At 47.1% G+C, this 18753-nt stretch overlaps 1 long non-coding RNA gene across 1 annotated transcript; it reads left to right on the top strand.

The window, feature by feature from the left end:
* The first annotated feature begins 1 nt into the window (after position 1).
* LOC134284284 (uncharacterized) lies at positions 2–1098 on the top strand. Its single transcript, XR_009995730.1, has 2 exons — positions 2–655; positions 720–1098. It is a non-coding gene; the product is annotated as an uncharacterized LOC134284284 (long non-coding RNA).
* The last annotated feature ends 17655 nt before the right edge of the window (positions 1099–18753 follow it).

Genomic DNA, 18753 nt, shown 5'->3' with positions numbered 1-18753 from the left:
ACAGAAACTACTCCTCACCGGCAAAACACGCTTGATCGGAAATACTCATTAATGGGTGAAAAGTACACTGAGAAAAAAATTATAGTAAAATTAATAATTCAACCATGTTCAATATTACCATGCCTAAAAATAGTTATGATGAACATATTTTCAGTGATGATTACTATGTTTTACTTGCAATTACCATGCCTTGAAAATCATGCGCATAGTAATCAATACCATCAAACGTGGTTATCCTTATAATGATGTTCGTGATTCTCAGAACCATGGTCATGTTTTCTAGTAATATTCTCATGTTTAGTTTTACCGTCTCCGAAAGTTTTTCTAATTCTTAACGATTTCCGCAGACATTTTTGTTCAATAAATTGTTTGCGACGTAGTTTGTAATGCAGACGTAGCTTGTTTGGTAAATTACTGGTGAGTATTTTCATCGATTCATGTTCTTAGCGTTCAATAACAAAGTCAATCTATATCTGCCAGGAACCGCAGTAACTCGACCTAGTAGGTTACCGGATTCAAAGCCTTCAGGAATTCCGAAAGACAATCCTTAGGCTTCTTCGCCACCTTTGCCTTTCCGAGACGGACATCAAAGAGATGCTCTGGCTTGGTTCCAAGGAGAAGAAGGATGAGAACGTGCAGAAGAGGGGGACGGAAAGTTAGTCAAGTTGTTTTTCTGGAAATTCTGCTACATCCCTCACTACATTTTCAATCATCAACAGGTTTCATAAAACAGCTCGATTCCATAGGATCCACCTCCGGAACCCCCTTTGTATGTATGTTCAATTGTTCCAAATGCACCGCGGATGGACTTCGGCGTAATGTTCACTTCTACTTGAGTTCCTTCTACGCAGGTTCATCAGTTCGCGCCACCCGAACCCCTGAACCAAGCATGAAGCTGACCAATTCCTCCATCAGCAGCTAAAATTCCCAAACGACGTCGTTTTAATGCAAATGGACATTCCCCAGAACATTCAACCGAACCATCTTTCACCAAATCAAGCCGCCAGGATGGAATCGCACAAGTTTAGGATATTTATTTATTTAATCAAGAAACAATTGTGTTAATTTATTTATCTAAATAGACAGCAATACATTTAATTGTTTTTTTTTTGCACTTTTTTGAATGTAAACAACAAAGACGACACTACTATTCCACCACATACATTGTAAGTAGAACCAAAATGCCATAGTTAACCGTACTATACCGATTCTCTCGCACATAGTAAAATGAACTATGTAGAGAGGTTCAAAGCTACCATAAAATATAAATAAAAAGCAACATGGTAAATTGAACCCAGCACATGGTAGTTTCAAAAATAAATTATGGTCTACCAAAATCAAGTGGTAAAAATGTTTTAATTTCAACCTCGATTTGGTCGGCGTTACCATGCCAGTTTTTTCAGTGTACCCATTTCGTGTACACTGAAAGACGGCTTGCGGTAATTGATTGATGCACCAAGCGAAAAGAAGAAGTTTTGACATCCAAGCGGTGTGTCGTCGATTAGATCCTCGTCGCTGATTGGTCGATGGATGTAAACGGCACACCGCTTGGATGTCAAAACCATCAAAACTCTCTTCTTACCGCTTGGTGCATCAATCAATGACCACCATTAAAATGTTTTCAAAATTATAGATACCCGCTCAAAAATTTCAACTAGAAATCTAGTAGGTAGACAAACCAAAATATCTAGTAGATATTTAAGCAGATATCGAATACCAGTCTTCTAGAAATCTCCTTCCAGTGCAACATTTGTTGTGTCTACTTCAAATCGGGCGAAAACAATTAATATCATATATATCATATAGATATGTACTAGACATTGGACACGAATGCCAACTTTTTTTTGGTAAAGTGTCTTTAATAAAATATAATAATAGTACTCGACATGGGTATTAGAAATCGAGTAGCTGTCTAGCAGATTTCTACTAGCCTGAATTTTGTTTATTTTTCTTTTTTCTAATTTTATTGATGTTCTGTAAAAAAAAACAAAAACTTTTTTTGTTCATGAAAATTTATTTATTTCAATTAGTTTATCATTATAGGGCTGTTTGCAGATCAGAAGTAATTCAGCCTATCTTGATGCATGGGAAATTCCTTGCATGAATCGCTCAAGAAACCGGTTTTTATTGATCGCAGTAAGCAGTTGCGAAGAAATGACGGTTCAAATGGTATCAGGTATCAGTAGGTCGGCTCTAGAGGCACGTTCTCCTCCATTTGGGAAATTTGTGCCATCGCCATGAACACGAGCCTATTCATCATTTACCTGACGGAGAAGGGAAGGAAAAAGGATAGGACATGGGAAAGGACAGGTAAGGGAATAGGATCGTCATACTCGCAAAAGCGTACCACAATGGGTTCACATAGCGTCCTGAAAAGGACACTGTAATAACGCATAAGCGTGCCACAATGGGTTCGAACAGCGCCCTGAGAAGGGCACTGTGAGAATGCATAAAGCGTAAAGAGAGCCTATAGCTCTTTACCACAGCGGGTCAAGAACAACAGAACGTCCTGAAGATTCAGGTTTCTGAAGTCAGTTTCACTTAATAAGTGTTTCCCGAGCACTCGGAAACGCAATTGCGCAAAAACTGGACAGTTACATATTGTTGAGTGTGCAGTGATCGCCTTACATTTAGATAAACTGGCAGCACTGCCATTAGCGAATGAAGACACATCCGAGTGTATGTTGTGATTTGTTTATGTTTAGCTTTTAGTATTAAGAGAACCGTTTCACAAGAAACTTCAATAGGGTAAAAGGGTATAATGCGCCCTGTTGAGGCACCGCAATGCCTCAAACGGGTAGCTCTTGGATTCCTGGCGGGATGGAGTCTCGCAAGACCTGGGGTACCAGAAATCCTCCGTTGATCCGGCTCGAAGGACCAAAATGTTTGGGGCTCCGCAGTGCCTCAAACGGGGATTTTCTTCCTCGCAAGAAAGAAAACTCACAGCAAGTACTTTACACTAAAGCACTTTATTTCCTTCTAACTTTGCGTTGTTGAAGCCACGCAAACGCTTATACACTTCTACTTCGCGTTGTCGAAGCCACGCGAACGCTTGTACACTTCGATTACACTTCTCACTACTTGACCGTTAGCCGGGTCAGATGATACTATTTCGCTGTTCGGTGGTGGAGCTCTCCTTATATAGCACCCAGGAGTGCATCTAGAACGTTCTATTAGATTCTCGAATAAAACATTCTAGACCATTCCACAAATCTGGCTGCACTGCCTGAAGGAAGCCTCTCACCGGTCGCTCACGAGCGGCCTGCACAAGCTCGTCCAACTGGGTGCCGCCGCGATGACGCGCGCTCGCACACAGCTGTCATCATCAATCATCATCGCAATCATTGTTGGTGGTGAGTGGTCCCGCGCTGTCGCCGTATTTACATTTGTGGGAGCTGGAGTGACGCTGTTCATTCTAATAGGGGAAAGAGGGGCACATTTTCCACCGGAGCGCTCGATGAGCGCGAACATACTGCCCCCGGGCTGGAAGCATTCCTGTTGATGCAACGGCATCGGATGACGGTTGGCTTCTCTGCAATCGAGTTGAAGCGATGGTCGACTCGTCGAAATGTTTCCCTGTTGTCTTCGTCGTGGCGGTTGCCCGAATAAAAAATACAGTAGAAAAACCGAATGTTGTATTGTAACAGTACTATTTAGAACCATATTGTTACAATAAACACCACTGTAAAAATAAAAAATACAAAAACAATAAGATGTAATGTTAGACACCATACAGTGAATTGTAAATGAGATTTTTACAATATACTATACGGGTTGTTAAGTATCGTAACAATATAAAAAAATATTTTTCTCCATATATATTTTTTTACAAAACCATACATTTTATTGTAAATGAATTGTTCGAAATACTGATACGTGGGCTTTAATATACCGTACATTGTATGGTACACGAATGGTTTCAAACAATAAAATGTACCGTAAATATATTGTTTTTAATTGTAATTTCACTACTGGTTATAAATTTAATCATGGTTTTGGAATGGTTCTCTTTTGTTATGTTGTATTGTTTTACATTAGATAAACCATATAATGTTATATTATCTCGTCATGTTCCTTCGATAATGGCAGTTCTAGCCAAACTAACCTAAACTCGTCTAAGTCTGAGTAGCCTCTGATTGCATTAACAGTTGAAGCTTAAGCTCCCATGTCCCACCAGCCAGATAACCGGGTTTTGCAAACGGCATGATGGAACTATGCCGAGCGCGCTAAGTGTTATTAGACCACTAATGTAGTTGCATGAAGTGGGTGACGAGGTACATACGTATCATTACAGCGTGCTTAACCATTATTGCAATATTGAGGCTCCAATTTGACTGAACGATGAAATGTGTACATAACAACTCATTAGAAAACTGTCAAGTTCGATTCAACTATAAGTTAGGTTAAAAAGCGAAGACGAACTTATTTCAGAAGTCGTTTCAGTGTCCAGTCCGCAGTCCTTATGTTAAAAATGTCAAAGATAAATCGCATTTAATTTGGTTGTTGTACAAGGCAATTTCACATGAGAGAAGAAGAGAAAGAATAGTGTTGAACTCATCCACTGATTTACGGTAATCTGGCCTGCGTCTTTCCGGGTTGACCTACATTCGTATTCCTCTCATCGCACTCTACATACCTAGCCCACTATATCTCTTGCAGTCTTGCATCTCTTGCAGATATGCAGTCTTTAGGACACCTGGTTTACCACTTTATTTAAACATTTTATTGACTTTAAATAGATGTTTCAACTTATTCACTTTTTTCTCTTTCATTTCCTTTGCAACAAAAATGTCACGGACATCAACAAAACAAATCACGGAAAAAATCATAAACTGAATAAAAAATTAAAAATGCACGGAAAAATATTGTTTCGGAATAGTGAATGGTTCAAACGTAAGAAAAACAGTATAATATATTCTTACATAAAGATCGAATGTAAATGTATAATAGCCATCAATGTGCAAAGCTTTTAGCGAACTATTCCATTACAATACACTATATTGTAGCTGGTACACTGTATGGTACAGGAATGGTTTTCACCAAATACCCTATTGTTAGTTTTTATCCGGGTGGTGGCGACACTTGGTGGGCACTTTGACACAAGATATCTCCATCAGTTTGAATAATCCAGCGTGTCCTTCCTTGGATGGGCTGAGTTGCTCGACAATCATCTCAGAGCAAACTTCCGCACTGATAAACTCGCCCACCAGAGCAGGCGTCGAAGCATTCGCAGAAGTCCTTGGTGGTGGTTTCGATGGCTTGGTGTGCCACTTCTTCGTGGCCTTCAGTCTTTGAAGGTCATGGAACCTTCCCTTCTCGCTGTTACTGTCAAAAACCGTGACACGTACAGCAGTGTCCAGAGCTAGCATCACGCTGACTACTGTAACAGTTCCACACTCCATGGTCTCTGAGCCCTTGGGAAACACCGCTGGCTATGCCGATGTCTTCACATACGACGGCTTAAAGGGCTCCACCTGAGCGGATTCCACTTGGTGGAGAACTAGGTCGAGGACTGTCACAGGAGAGAGCTCTTCGTGTGACAGCAGACGCGGTTCGTCCAGAACGATCTCCCATGGGATTGCAGCTGTTGCACCACACAATGGCTTTACGTGCGACAGCTTGAAGCGCTCATCCTGAGCGATCTTCACGTGTCTCGGGGTTTCTGCAGTGGAATCTGGCAGATCATCACTGCACAGCTTGCAATGCTTCTTGTAAGCGGACTCTGGTTCTACGGCTGATGTCGCTGTGCGTAGAGGGTATTCTACGCAGGACAAATCAGAAAGCTCCTCCTGAGCGGACTCTGACCCTCTTGTGCTTGTCGTGGACTCGGTGGTACGTGTCTGGAGATTCATCAGCTCCTTTACAGACGGATTAGCCTGCATTCTCGGGGTGTAGGCGGATCCTTCGACGAAGGTTACAGTGTGAACGGGCTGTTCCACACTGGACGGACCAGAGAGCTTCTCCTGAGCAAGCTCTGGGCACTTCACGGCTGCCACTGTCACTGTCCTTATGCTGGACTCCACATGACGTAGCTGCTGCTTGCTACTGGTCAGCTTGGAATGCTCCTTCCGAGCGGATTCCGGATGATCGACGGGTGTCGTAGAATGCACGTTTGGATACGATTCTACTCTTGGCTGATTGGAGTTCTTTTTCTGAGCGGGCTCCGAGGGGTGTCGATGATCCACTTCCGGCTTGCAGTGCTCCTTCTGAGCATTCTTCGGTTGGTGATCTGATCGCACTCTTCGAGTCGGTCGTTCTATTCTGGGTGCGCTGAAGAGCTTCTTGCAACCACACTGCGATTGGTGGTGAATCTATGGCGTTCTTCCAGAAGGTCTCCAATCCTCGCTGACTGGTTGGATTTCCTGGACGGGTATCGCAGTGCCACTCGATAGCGGCATACAGGACTGCCTGGATTGCTTTGTCGGTGTCAACTCTGTCCGGAGGGAAGTCCGCTTCCAATCCACGCCTTGTCGATCTTTACTGCATGGTACGCCACATCTCGTTGTGTGACGCGGTTTCTTCGTACAGGACGACCTATCGTGTTCCCCGTAAATGTTGTTCGGTTGGTCGTTGAACGTCTCAGCGATTGCCGGCGGCTCTAGACTGGAAGAGTCGTAGAATTCTTCTGAGACGGACTCCACCTGATGCCGATTATGGAGGCTACCAAATGCTCGGCATTCTCTCGGTTGCGACTTGGCTGGTTGCTGGGTAGGTGTCACAGTTTGAATTGTTGGCGTCACACTGGACCAATTTGAGTGCTCATGCTGAGCGGACTCCACATTGCTGACGGTCGTCGCAACGTGATGTGACGGTTTCACGTTAGACTTGTCCGAGTGCGCCTCTTGAGTAGGCTCTGACAGCTGCCTGCTTTGGAAGCTTTCCAAAACACGACGCTCACTCTTGCTGAGTTCGTAATCACCAGCCAAGCTCGCGGATAGCTGCTCTATCCTTAGCAGCGCTTCGGTGTGCAGGCGGTAGAAGTCCATCTCCAAGTCACCCTGATCCTCGAACTCCGATGCCGGGATGCGATCCAAGATCTCCTGGTTAAGCTTGGCGTACTCCTGGTAGTACATGCTTAACTTCTTCTCGTACACCCGCAGGAGCGATGATGTCATCTTCGACGGGTCGTGCTCTGCCTCTACCAGGTTTCCCAAGATGTGCCGGGTCTTCCGCGAGACCTGCTCACGGAGATGGATGAGCAGCTGTGTCTCATGCATGAGGGGGTCCTCAAATCCCGGTGTGCGGTGTCTCATCTCGAATGCTTCACTCGGTTCGGGTGAACTTCGACGGTTGGTAGTTGGTCGACAAGTCCTCTTTTCGGTGCTCACAAAAGAGTCCACAGACGGTGCCGATCTACTTTACCGGCGGAAATCCTCGATTGGTCACCTTGTTGACCAGGGGAACGACTTTGTTAGGACCGAACACCTCACTGATCGGCGGACGATCTTGTCCTTGGTGACTAGCAGAAGCTGTCCTGCTTCCACTGCACTGATAGCTCCTTGATCAGCAGAAGGTTTTTACGGTACCGATAGCAAGGCTCGCTGATCGGTATACACTTGTCTTCTTGGTGGACTTGCCGGCGACAAGAATGACACATCCAGTGCCGATCGTTCACTGACCGGCGGTAGTTCCTCTCGTTCGTTGACCGAGGGAAAAACTTCTTCTGGAGCCGATGACCTCAGTGATCGGCAGGAAATGTTCTCGTTGTTGACGTCTTTGCCGGCGGCGAAGATGTCACCCTTGATGCTCGTCGTACACTGACCGACTGGATTCCTCGACTGGTCGCCTCAATGACCAGCAGGACGCTTCGCTGCGGCCGACCGAGTCTTCGATACGATGATGTCCTCACCGGCGATAAGGATGTTGATACCGATCTCTCGTTGACCGGTACGGAACTCCTCGGCTGGTCACCTCGTTGATCAGCGGGACGCTTCACCAGGACCAACTGACTCGTCAATCGGCGGGATTCCTTCGACGGGAAGGTGTCTTTGCCGGCGGCAAAGAAGTCACCGTTGATGCCAACCGTTCAAAGATCGGCAATGATTCCTCGACTGGTCACCTCGTTGACCAGGGGAACAACTCGCTGGTGCCGATCTCCTCGCTGACCGGCGGAAAATCCTCCAGGGGAAATGGTGTCGTTTCCACTGATCACTCTTCGACCAGCAGAAAGATTTGCTGATACCGACCGACTCGTCGATCGGTAGAAGTCCTCCGATGGGATGGTGTCTTTGCCGGCGGCAAAGAAGTCACCGTTAGTGCCGATCGTCCACAGACCGACAGGGATTCCTCAGCTGGTCGCCTCGTTGACCAGGGGAACTAATCACTGTACCGATCCCTTGTTGATCAACGGTCTCCAGGGATAGGGTCCTGCTTCCACTGATTGCTCCTCAAATCAGCAGAAGGCCTCGACGGGTTGGTATCCTTGCCGGGGGCAAGATGTCGTTGGCTCCGGTCGGCTCGCTGACCGGCAGGGGTTCCTCGCTTCGATAAAGAACCGGGGACTGTAGGCCGGTTCCACTCCACAGGTACGGTATCCGGTTCGGACGGACCAAATGTTGAGGCACCGCAATGCCTCAAACGGGTAGCTCTTGGGTTCCTGGCGGGATGGAGTCTCGCAAGACCTGGGGTACCAGAAATCCTCCGTTGATCCGGCTCGAAGGACCAAAATGTTTGGGGCTCCGCAGTGCCTCAAACGGGGATTTTCTTCCTCGCAAGAAAGAAAACTCACAGCAAGTACTTTACACTAAAGCACTTTATTTCCTTCTAACTTTGCGTTGTTGAAGCCACGCAAACGCTTATACACTTCTACTTCGCGTTGTCGAAGCCACGCGAACGCTTGTACACTTCGATTACACTTCTCACTACTTGACCGTTAGCCGGGTCAGATGATACTATTTCGCTGTTCGGTGGTGGAGCTCTCCTTATATAGCACCCAGGAGTGCATCTAGAACGTTCTATTAGATTCTCGAATAAAACATTCTAGACCATTCCACAAATCTGGCTGCACTGCCTGAAGGAAGCCTCTCACCGGTCGCTCACGAGCGGCCTGCACAAGCTCGTCCAACTGGGTGCCGCCGCGATGACGCGCGCTCGCACACAGCTGTCATCATCAATCATCATCGCAATCATTGTTGGTGGTGAGTGGTCCCGCGCTGTCGCCGTATTTACATTTGTGGGAGCTGGAGTGACGCTGTTCATTCTAATAGGGGAAAGAGGGGCACATTTTCCACCGGAGCGCTCGATGGGCGCGAACACGCCCCACCGGGGCAAAACGCCCCTCTTCATTTTCTAGCGATTTAAGCACTTTTCGCATGCGTGATCGATTAGAAATCTCAAATATTGAAGAACTATTGCTACCAAGCTGGTCCGTTAGTGGATTGGTACAGAAAAGCAATAAAAATATCAAAAAGTCTGAAATCGAGGCTTTTGGCGTAATATTTTACCTCTTGTGAACTGACTTCATTGTAAACGAAGCTAGATCTGTTCGCTTGTGTTACTTTGCAACCTTTATGCAGTTAAACACTTCTTGAAAGACCCTCCTAAGATAAGCATGTGGTGGAATTATCCCCTGGGACAGTTTTATCACGTGGCTTGGCGTTTTTCTTTTGATGGGGCGTATTGCCCCGTTTGTTTTGAAAAGGCAAATTTTGAAACGTTTTCGAAAAACGTTTCAAAGCTTCCATAGCCACCTCTGCAAAGGCAAAGTTCGCATGCAATACTTCACTAACATTAGTAACAACGATTTGCAGTGAACAATAGATGGAATAAGGCGATAGTTTCAGATATATTGCCATTTCTGCTTAGGGGGGGCATATTATACCTGTTTACCCTATACAATCTTTCCTATCACTATTTCGTGTAGTATTTCTTTTGCGGTTGAGCGAGAGTTTCTCATTTCGGTGGTCGGCCAACAGGTAATGGGCCCAGTGGCGCGGCGCGAGTGAGAGGAAACTGCAGTGAATCGAAAAGAAAATAGTGATATTCGCGTTGACCGTTGGAGGAATCCCTGTTTAACAACAGAATGGCGGAGGCGAAAATCCAATTCGAACGGTTAAATAACTTCAACTGGGCAAGTTGGAAGTTTCGAATGGAGTTGCTGCTGGAAAAAGATGATTTGTTTGAAGTGGTGACGACGCAAAAGCCAGCTGAGCCCCCCGCCGGATGGACAACGAGAGATGGTAAAGCAAGGGCTACGATCGGTTTGGCGTTGGACAACGATCAGCTGTGCCATGTGATGGGTGCTGCCACGGCATATGATATGTGGAATTCGTTGAAAGGATATCACGAGCGCGGTTCTCTCACGAACAAAATTTACGTTTTCCGGAAGCTCTGTTCGTTGAAGCTGGCGGAAGGCGGAAACATGGCCCAGCATTTGATGGAAGTAGCAGAGTTAGTGCACCGGCTAGTGGCTTTAGGCGAGGGGCTACAGGAGCACTGGATAGTGGCCATCATTCTGTCAAGTCTTCCTGCAAGCTACGATGCTCTCATTACAGCGTTGGAGAGTCGTCCAGTAGAAGAGCTGAAACAGGACTATGTGAAGGGTAAGCTGCTGGACGAGTGGAAACGGAAGAGCGAAAATATGGATTCGGACATGGCCGATGATAAGGCATTGAAAGCAGCTGTTCGTGGCCGGGGGGCTCGTACAAAAGGTGAAAGCTATGATAAAAATGAGAAGCGTAAGAAGAAGTGTTACTGTTGCCAACAATTGGGACATTTTTGGCGGGACTGCCCAAAACTTCATGTGAGTGACGATGAGGACGAAGAAGAAGCAAAAGTGTCGATGGCGCGCAAGACACGGCAGCAGATTCATGATGAGCGGAATATTTGTTTTGCTGCGACTGGAGGACGTGAACAGAGTGCGAATAAGATCAAAGAAGAAGAGTGGTTTTTGGACTCTGGATGCACTATGCACCTGACAGGAAAGGCTGAACTGTTGAAAGGACTAGTAGCTTGTGACAAGAAGATCGTTCTGGCTGATGGGCGAAATATCTCGGCTACAGCTGTAGGTACAGGAATGCTAAAAGTCACCAAGAAAGACGGAACACAAAATATGGTCAAGATTGAAAAAGTGTTTTTTGTACCCGGTTTGGCTAGAAATTTGTTGTCCGTACGCAGAATTGCGGAAAAGGGCTTTAGTGTGCAATTTAGCTCAAATGTATGTGTTATTAAGAAAGAAGGTAGTATCACAGTGGTAGGCAAGAAACAGAATGGGTTATACGTTATTCAATAAACTGTATCCGTACGTTTTGTCAAGAAGTTATTTAGAAAGATTTCCAGAATAGGAGGAGGCATGTGGAAGCGAGAAATGTGACCAAATTTTAATGAGTATTGTAGAATGCGTTGTATGTGTTGACAACGGAAGAAAATGTAAAAGACAGGGCTCACACTGAGGAGGAGTGTTGAGTGTGCAGTGATCGCCTTACATTTGTTGGGAGGCAGAGTTCACTAGAGCGCAAGCGGACACACGCGTACCGATCTCGGAAGGATGAAAATAAAATGCAAAAACTCAGCGCGATGTACTCTGGACGAAAAACGGTCTCTATTTACTATTTACACGAATGGCGGTTTACAAATTTTACTGATACATGAAATTGTTGTTGTTGTCGTCTTCTTCTAAACATAAACATAAACACACAGTGTTGCCAGAAGGGCCAAAATAGTCAAGAGGGGTATGAATGTCAAATCTTAAAACTAGGGTAAGGGGTGAGACATTGGACATCCCATCACTCCTCCTCAATGGCTGGACACCTTACCTTGACTCGGTCGCTCACCAACCAATCCCAACTGTTCCGCAAACTGCTGGTGTTTGACGAAGCCCAGTGGCTTCGTCAGGACGTCAGCTGGCATCTGGTCCGTAGGGCAGTACTGAAGCACCACCTCGCCTCTGTCGCACAGGTCTCGGACAAAATGGTGCTTGGTCTCGATGTGCTTCGAGCGTTTGCTGGCCCTCTCCGAGCGGGCGAAGCTCAGACATCCCTGGTTGTCTTCGTTCACTGTTGTCGCTTCCACTTGCTCTTCGCCGAAATCCTCGAGCAGTCGCCTCAGCCACACAACTTCCTGGCAGGTTTCCGCGAGGGCGACGTACTCGGCCTCCATCGTCGAAAGTGTAACACAACTCTGCCGACGACTGACCCAGCAAACAGCTCCTCCTCCGTAGAACACCACGTAACCGGTCGTCGACCTCCGTGTGCTCTGATCTCCTGCCCAGTCCGAATCCGAAAATGCCACCAACTCCTCATTCTTCTTTCCTCCAAGCTGCAGTCTCCAGTCCCTGGTACCTTTCAGGTAGCGCACCACGCGCTTCGCAGCCGTCCAGTCGGCCTCCGTTGGGGCGCTGAATTTCCTTCCCAATATTCCGACGCTCGTTGCAATGTCGGGACGCGCACACACTGCAATATAGAGGAGTGCGCCAACCACGCTCCTGAACTGCGTGCCATCCTCGAACGGCTTGCTTGCAACTTCGTCCTTCAGATAGCCCGGGTCCATGGGCGTTCTCGCTATCTTAGCTTCTCGAAGTCCTACTGTGGCAACCAGCTTTTCGATGTAGTTGGCAAGGCTTACGCTGAACACGCTATCCTTCCTGCGAACTTCCAGTCCCAGGAAGTGCGTTACATCGCCGAGGTCAACAATATCGAACTGCTGACTCAGCTGTTCTTGAACGCGAGTTATCTCCTCCTCGCTCTCAGATCCGACGAGAAAATCGTCGACGTACACGATCATGTACACCTTCTTGCCGTTTCTGGTTGCCACGAATAAACACGGATCCGCTTCGCTTGCTTGGAATCCGAGATCGGTCAGAACACCGGTTAGCTTCCGGTTCCAACACCGGGCTGATTGCTTCAGCCCATATATGCTCCTTCGAAGGCGGCAAACGGCCTCCTCCTTGCCGCGAACTTCATATCCGGGTGGCTGGCGCATGTAAATCTCCTCCTCTATGTCTCCGTAGAGATACGCAGTGCGCACGTCAAAGTGCTTCAACGCCATCCCTTTCTTGGCAGCCAGGGATAGCAGAACTCGCAGAGTAGCGTGTTTGGTTACAGGGGCGAACACTTCGTCGTAGTCAACGCCGTAGCATTGCGTGAACCCCTGGGCTACGATCCGCGCCTTGTAGCGGACCACTTCGTTGGATTCGTTCCGCTTCACTTTGTAGACCCAACGGCTGCCTACAATCTTCTTGCCTTCCGGAAGCGGCACCAACTCCCACGTTCCGTTCTGCTTGTGCGACTGGATTTCGCTGTCCATCGCTGCTCTCCACAGGTCTCCGGCCGGACTGGACACTGCCTGCTTGAACGTCGCCGGTTCTTCTTCATTCTGGGTGACGACGCCTACCACATAGTCTTTCAACCGGCTTGGTAGCACGCCGCGGGTGCGACGACCTTGCCGATTCTTGTTCCCAACTTCTTCACTGTTTTTAGCACTGTTTTGTCCATTTTCTTCGTCTTCGTCCTCCTCCTCCACCGTGAGGGGATCTTCTTCCGGTTCCAGATCTTCAATACTGTGATAGTCTTCTAGTTCGCTTTGATCACTCACTATTTCTTCGCCGTCCTCGGCTGTTTCTTCTTCCACTGCGGGCTGCTTCAATAGCACTTCCGGAAGAGGCCACACATCTTCACTGTTCGGCGAACTTTCGACGAATGTTGACTCCAACTCCGTCCTGCGGAACGATCCGTCGTCCAGCTCTAAAAACTTTGCGTCACGGCTGATGGTGACTTTGTCCGTCGACATATCGACGAATCGGTACCCTTTATGGACGTCAGAGTACCCGATGAACCGCAACTTCCTCGCCTTGCTGTCAAACTTCCCTCGTTTGACGTCGGGAATGTGCACGTAGGCGGGACAACCGTATACTTTCAGGTGGCTAAGTACTGGTTGCCGCCCGTACCACCTCTCATATGGAGTCTTCTCCACGGATCGCGACGGAAGTCGGTTTTGCAAATAAGCGGCCGTAATCACGGCCTCGCCCCAATAACGCTTGGGTAGATTGGCATCGAGGAGCATCGTCGTCGCCATTTCCTGCAGCGACCGATTTTTCCGTTCGGCTACACCGTTCTGCTGAGGTGTATACGCTGTTGTGTACTGCGCCTTGATGCCTTCTTTGGCAAAGAAGTCGCGCAGCTCCTTGTTTGCGTACTCGCCTCCGCCGTCCGAGCGAATAATACGCGGCTTTCGGTTGAAAAGATTTTTCGCGTACCGAACATACTCCATCACTTTCTCCGGCGCTTCCGACTTCTTCCCGAGCAGGTAGACAACGGTGAAGCGGCTATAATCGTCGATCATCGTCATCAGGAACCGCTTAACGCCGGGCGTCGTTGTTCGCATCGGCCCGCACAAGTCGGTGTGGATCAGGTCCAACACCTGCGTTGTCTTCCTCTCCGCTGCCTTGGGAATCGGGTTCCTCGCCGACTTCCCCTCGAGACACGGCTCGCAACACTCACGGATACCGCAGTCTTCAACTTTCATGCCAATACCCAACTTTTCCTTTCTAATTCGCTGAATAACATCAGGGTGCCGATGCCCGAAACGCCGGTGCCACTGATGCTGACAATTAAGGGTGTGCGTCTTACCTTCAACTTTCCTCGACGTCTCCGCTAGCTTCAGCCGGTACAGGCATCCAGATCGCTCGCCTACTACCGCCAATGAGCCGGTAGCGTCACGGATCTCACATCCGTCGTCCTTGAAAACGGCTGTGAAACCGTTCGCAGTCAGCTTGTCCACCGAGATCAGCCCGCTTGTCAACGATGGAACGTACAACACGTCAACAAGCTTCACGTCGACTGCATCACCGTCGCCGTTCACACCGAGCACTGCACCTTCTCCACATCCGGCAGTCTTCGCTACTTTTCCGTCGGCCAGGAATACACTCGGGCCCGCTTTCTTCTTCAGCGTTGAGAAAAAGCTCTCGTCACACGTCATGTGACAACTGGCCCCGCTGTCTATAAACCACGACCCGCGTGGAGCACTTCCGGCCATGAAACATACACCACTACTGTTGTTCTTCGCCTGTTTGGCACTTTGCTTTTCTTCAGGCCTCTTCCGCTCTTCGTCACTTTTCTTCTGCCGCGCTAGCATGCGGCAATCACGCTGAAAGTGACCCGGCTTTCCACAGTGGAAACACTTCCGGTTCTGCGCCGCTCCGCTCTGCTTCACATTCTTCGTTGAACTCTTCATTGCGTGACCTTCACTCCGCGAACCACCATTCTTCTCCTTTCTTCGCTCGAATTCGTCGAGCAACTTCGACTTCACCAATTCCATGGTCAAGTCGGTGTCCGGCCGTCCCTCCAAAGCAGTCACTAGTCCACCGTAGGAGTCCGGCAAGCTCCGGAGAATCATAGCGATTTGGAGTGGTTCTTCGAGATCGATGCCGGTCGTCGTCAACCGATCATACAGATCTTCGATTTCCAGGAGGTGCTTCTCCATGTCACCACCCTCGTACAAGTTCAACGAACACAATTTCTTCAGCAGAGATACTCGCGAAGTCACCGTCGACTTTTCGTGGTACGTACGCAAATTGTCCCAAAATTCTTTCGCGGTTACGGCACTTTTTACCAGGCTAAACTGGCTGTCTTCTACACACAACCCGATAGTCGCGCGGGCTTTTTGTTCGTCCTTTTTCCACTGAGTCGTCGTCGGCTCCGGCTTCGCGTCGGTAATTACATACCACAACTCTTCCCGCATCAACAACATTTCCATTCGGAACTTCCAACTTTGCCAGTTGGTGTTGTTGAGTTTCGCGAACGAAAGTTTTCCCAAATCGGCCATCTTCACAACAACACAAGTGGCGCACTCGCGACGGGGAATAATCAGCCGGGCCGCGGAATCACTTTTCTCACTTATTTTCACCTTCCGGACTTCGCTCTGGGCCAAATAACCTGTTGGGAGGCAGAGTTCACTAGAGCGCAAGCGGACACACGCGTACCGATCTCGGAAGGATGAAAATAAAATGCAAAAACTCAGCGCGATGTACTCTGGACGAAAAACGGACTCTATTTACTATTTACACGAATGGCGGTTTACAAATTTTACTGATACATGAAATTGTTGTTGTTGTCGTCTTCTTCTAAACATAAACATAAACACACAGTGTTGCCAGAAGGGCCAAAATAGTCAAGAGGGGTATGAATGTCAAATCTTAAAACTAGGGTAAGGGGTGAGACATTGGACATCCCATCAACATTTAGATAAACTGGCAGCACTGCCATTAGCGAATGAAGACACATCCGAGTGTATGTTGTGATTTGTTTATGTTTAGCTTTTAGTATTAAGAGAACCGTTTCACAAGAAACTTCAATATACAATCTTTCCTATCACTATTTCGTGTAGTATTTCTTTTGCGGTTGAGCGAGAGTTCCTCATTTCGGTGGTCGGCCAACACATATTAAATGATACGAAGTTCCATAATCGGATTCACAGCTATCACATGCAAATGAATCAGCTTGCTGAATATTCGCCATGTGATAACTGAGTCGGCAGTGGCCAGTCAATGCTTTGACCAGCATGCTGCAATTCTGCTTTGACAGATTTGTTAGATACTTTGCCACCCCTAGAGATGGCTCAGTACAATACAATTTTGTTTGACGACATGACTCCAAACTATTCCAGTATTGTTTGTGCTGAGTGGCAGCCCAGGTGTCAATCTGAAGCTTCATCCAACACTTGGATACCGGAATAGCTGGCTCAGGGCCAATGAAGTCATGTGATGCTCCAGTGCGAGCTAACTCATCAGCCAATTCATTTCCAGCGATGGAAGAATGGCCAGGTACCCATACAAGGTGAACAGCGTTTGCTGAATTCAGCTCCTCAATTTGAGTTCGACAAGCGATAACTATCTTCGACCTGGAGTTGGCCGAAGCAAGTGCTTCAATAGCCGCCTGGCTATCTGAACAGAAGTATATTACTTTGCCCATTATGTGCTGCTGAAGTGCTGATTGCACTCCGCACATAAGAGCAAAGATTTCGGCCTGAAAAACGGTGCAGTGTCTGCCAAGTGAATAAGACTGATACAGCCTTAGCTCACGAGAATAAACACCAGCACCTGCTCGACCTTCGAGAAGGGAGCCATCAGTGTAGCATACGATGCCGTCTGAAATACTTCTCTCCAGATAACCAGATGTCCACTCTTCCCGGGAAGGGAATTTCGTGGAAAATGTCCTATATGGAAAATTACAAGCAATTGTAAGATCACTTGGAGCAAGGACAACTTTGTCCCAATTCACCAAAAGTGGAAACAACGAGGTGTGTGTTGAACTGCGGTTCACAGGAGTTTCCTCTAGTAAACCGAGTACCCATAGGCGGTAAGTGCAAGAAAGTGCTTCTTGTTTGAGATGAATGTGTAGTGGGGCAACGTCAAAGAGAACTTCGAGCGCTGCCGTGGGAGTTGAAGAGAACGCTCCAGACATCGCCATTAAGCACATCCTTTGGAGATGGCCTAACTTTGATTGGACCGTTCTCACTTCGCCCTTTTGCCACCACACAAGACATCCATAGGCCAATATTGGCCGAACAACAGTTGTGTAGATCCATTTGATATACTTGGGTTTTAGACCCCAAGTTGTACCAAAGGTTCGCCGGCATTGCCCGAAGGCCATACAAGCTTTCTTGATTCTGAACTCAACATGAGGTGTCCAGGAAAGCTTGGAATCAAGAATGACTCCAACGTACTTTACCTGTTCAGTCACATTGATTTCAGAATCAAAGAGACGTAAAGTTCGAACACCATTACGGTTTCGCTTTTCCGTGAAAAGAACAATAGATGTTTTACTCGGATTTACCGAAAGGCCATATTGGCGACACCAACCCTCAACTACCTGAAGAGCGTTTTGCATCAGGTCGAAAAGGGTGCTGATGCACATACCGACTAACAATGTTAGGTAGTCGTCGGCAAAACCATAAGTAGGAAAACCGCTATTATTGAGTTGCCTCAATAGCGTATCTGCTACGAGATTCCATAAAAGTGGTGATAAGACTCCCCCTTGGGGGCATCCACAAACGCTCAATTTCCTAATCGCCGCTTGACGCAATGTCGAGAAAAGATGTCGGTTTTTGAGCATTTGGTGAATCCAATTGGAAATCGTTGGAGATATACCATGACCCCGTGCGGCTTCCAATATGGCATCGAAAGACACGTTGTCAAAGGCACCCTCGATATCTAAGAAAACACCCAAGCAGGATTGCTTTTGAGCGAATGCCTTCTCGATATCGTAAACAACTTTGTGTAAAAGAGTCACAGTGGACTTTCCAGATTGGTAAGCATGTTGGTTCACATGCAGAGGCACATTGGCCAGATGAACATCACGGATGTGATGATCGACTATGCGTTCTAAGCATTTCAGAAGAAAAGAGGTCAAACTGATAGGTCTGAAGCTCTTTGCTTCTTCATACGACGCGCGACCCACTTTCGGAATAAACTTCACAGTAATATCCCGCCAGGATTTGGGAATATACCCTGTAGCAAAACTGCAAACAAGTAGTTGTTTCAAAACATGTTTGAAATGATCAAATCCCTTCTGAAGCAAAATAGGATAAATCCCAACTGCCCCAGAGATTTGAAAGGAGCAAAGCTATTAAGTGCCCATTCAATCGATTCTAAAGTTATGATACTCCGAGCCGAAGCTAAAGAATCATAACTACAAGAAAATACATCAGGTTTATCCGAAGATGTAATATCCACACATCCGGGGAAGTGTGTACTGAATAAAAATACAAAAACAATAAGATGTAATGTAAAAACCATACCGTGAATTGTAAATAAGATTT

This window comes from Aedes albopictus, chromosome 3 (assembly GCF_035046485.1).
Source record: "Aedes albopictus strain Foshan chromosome 3, AalbF5, whole genome shotgun sequence".
Taxonomy (NCBI): domain Eukaryota; kingdom Metazoa; phylum Arthropoda; class Insecta; order Diptera; family Culicidae; genus Aedes; species Aedes albopictus.
The sequence above is the reverse complement of the archived record's forward strand: the minus strand, read 5'-3'. Positions and strand labels throughout refer to the sequence as shown.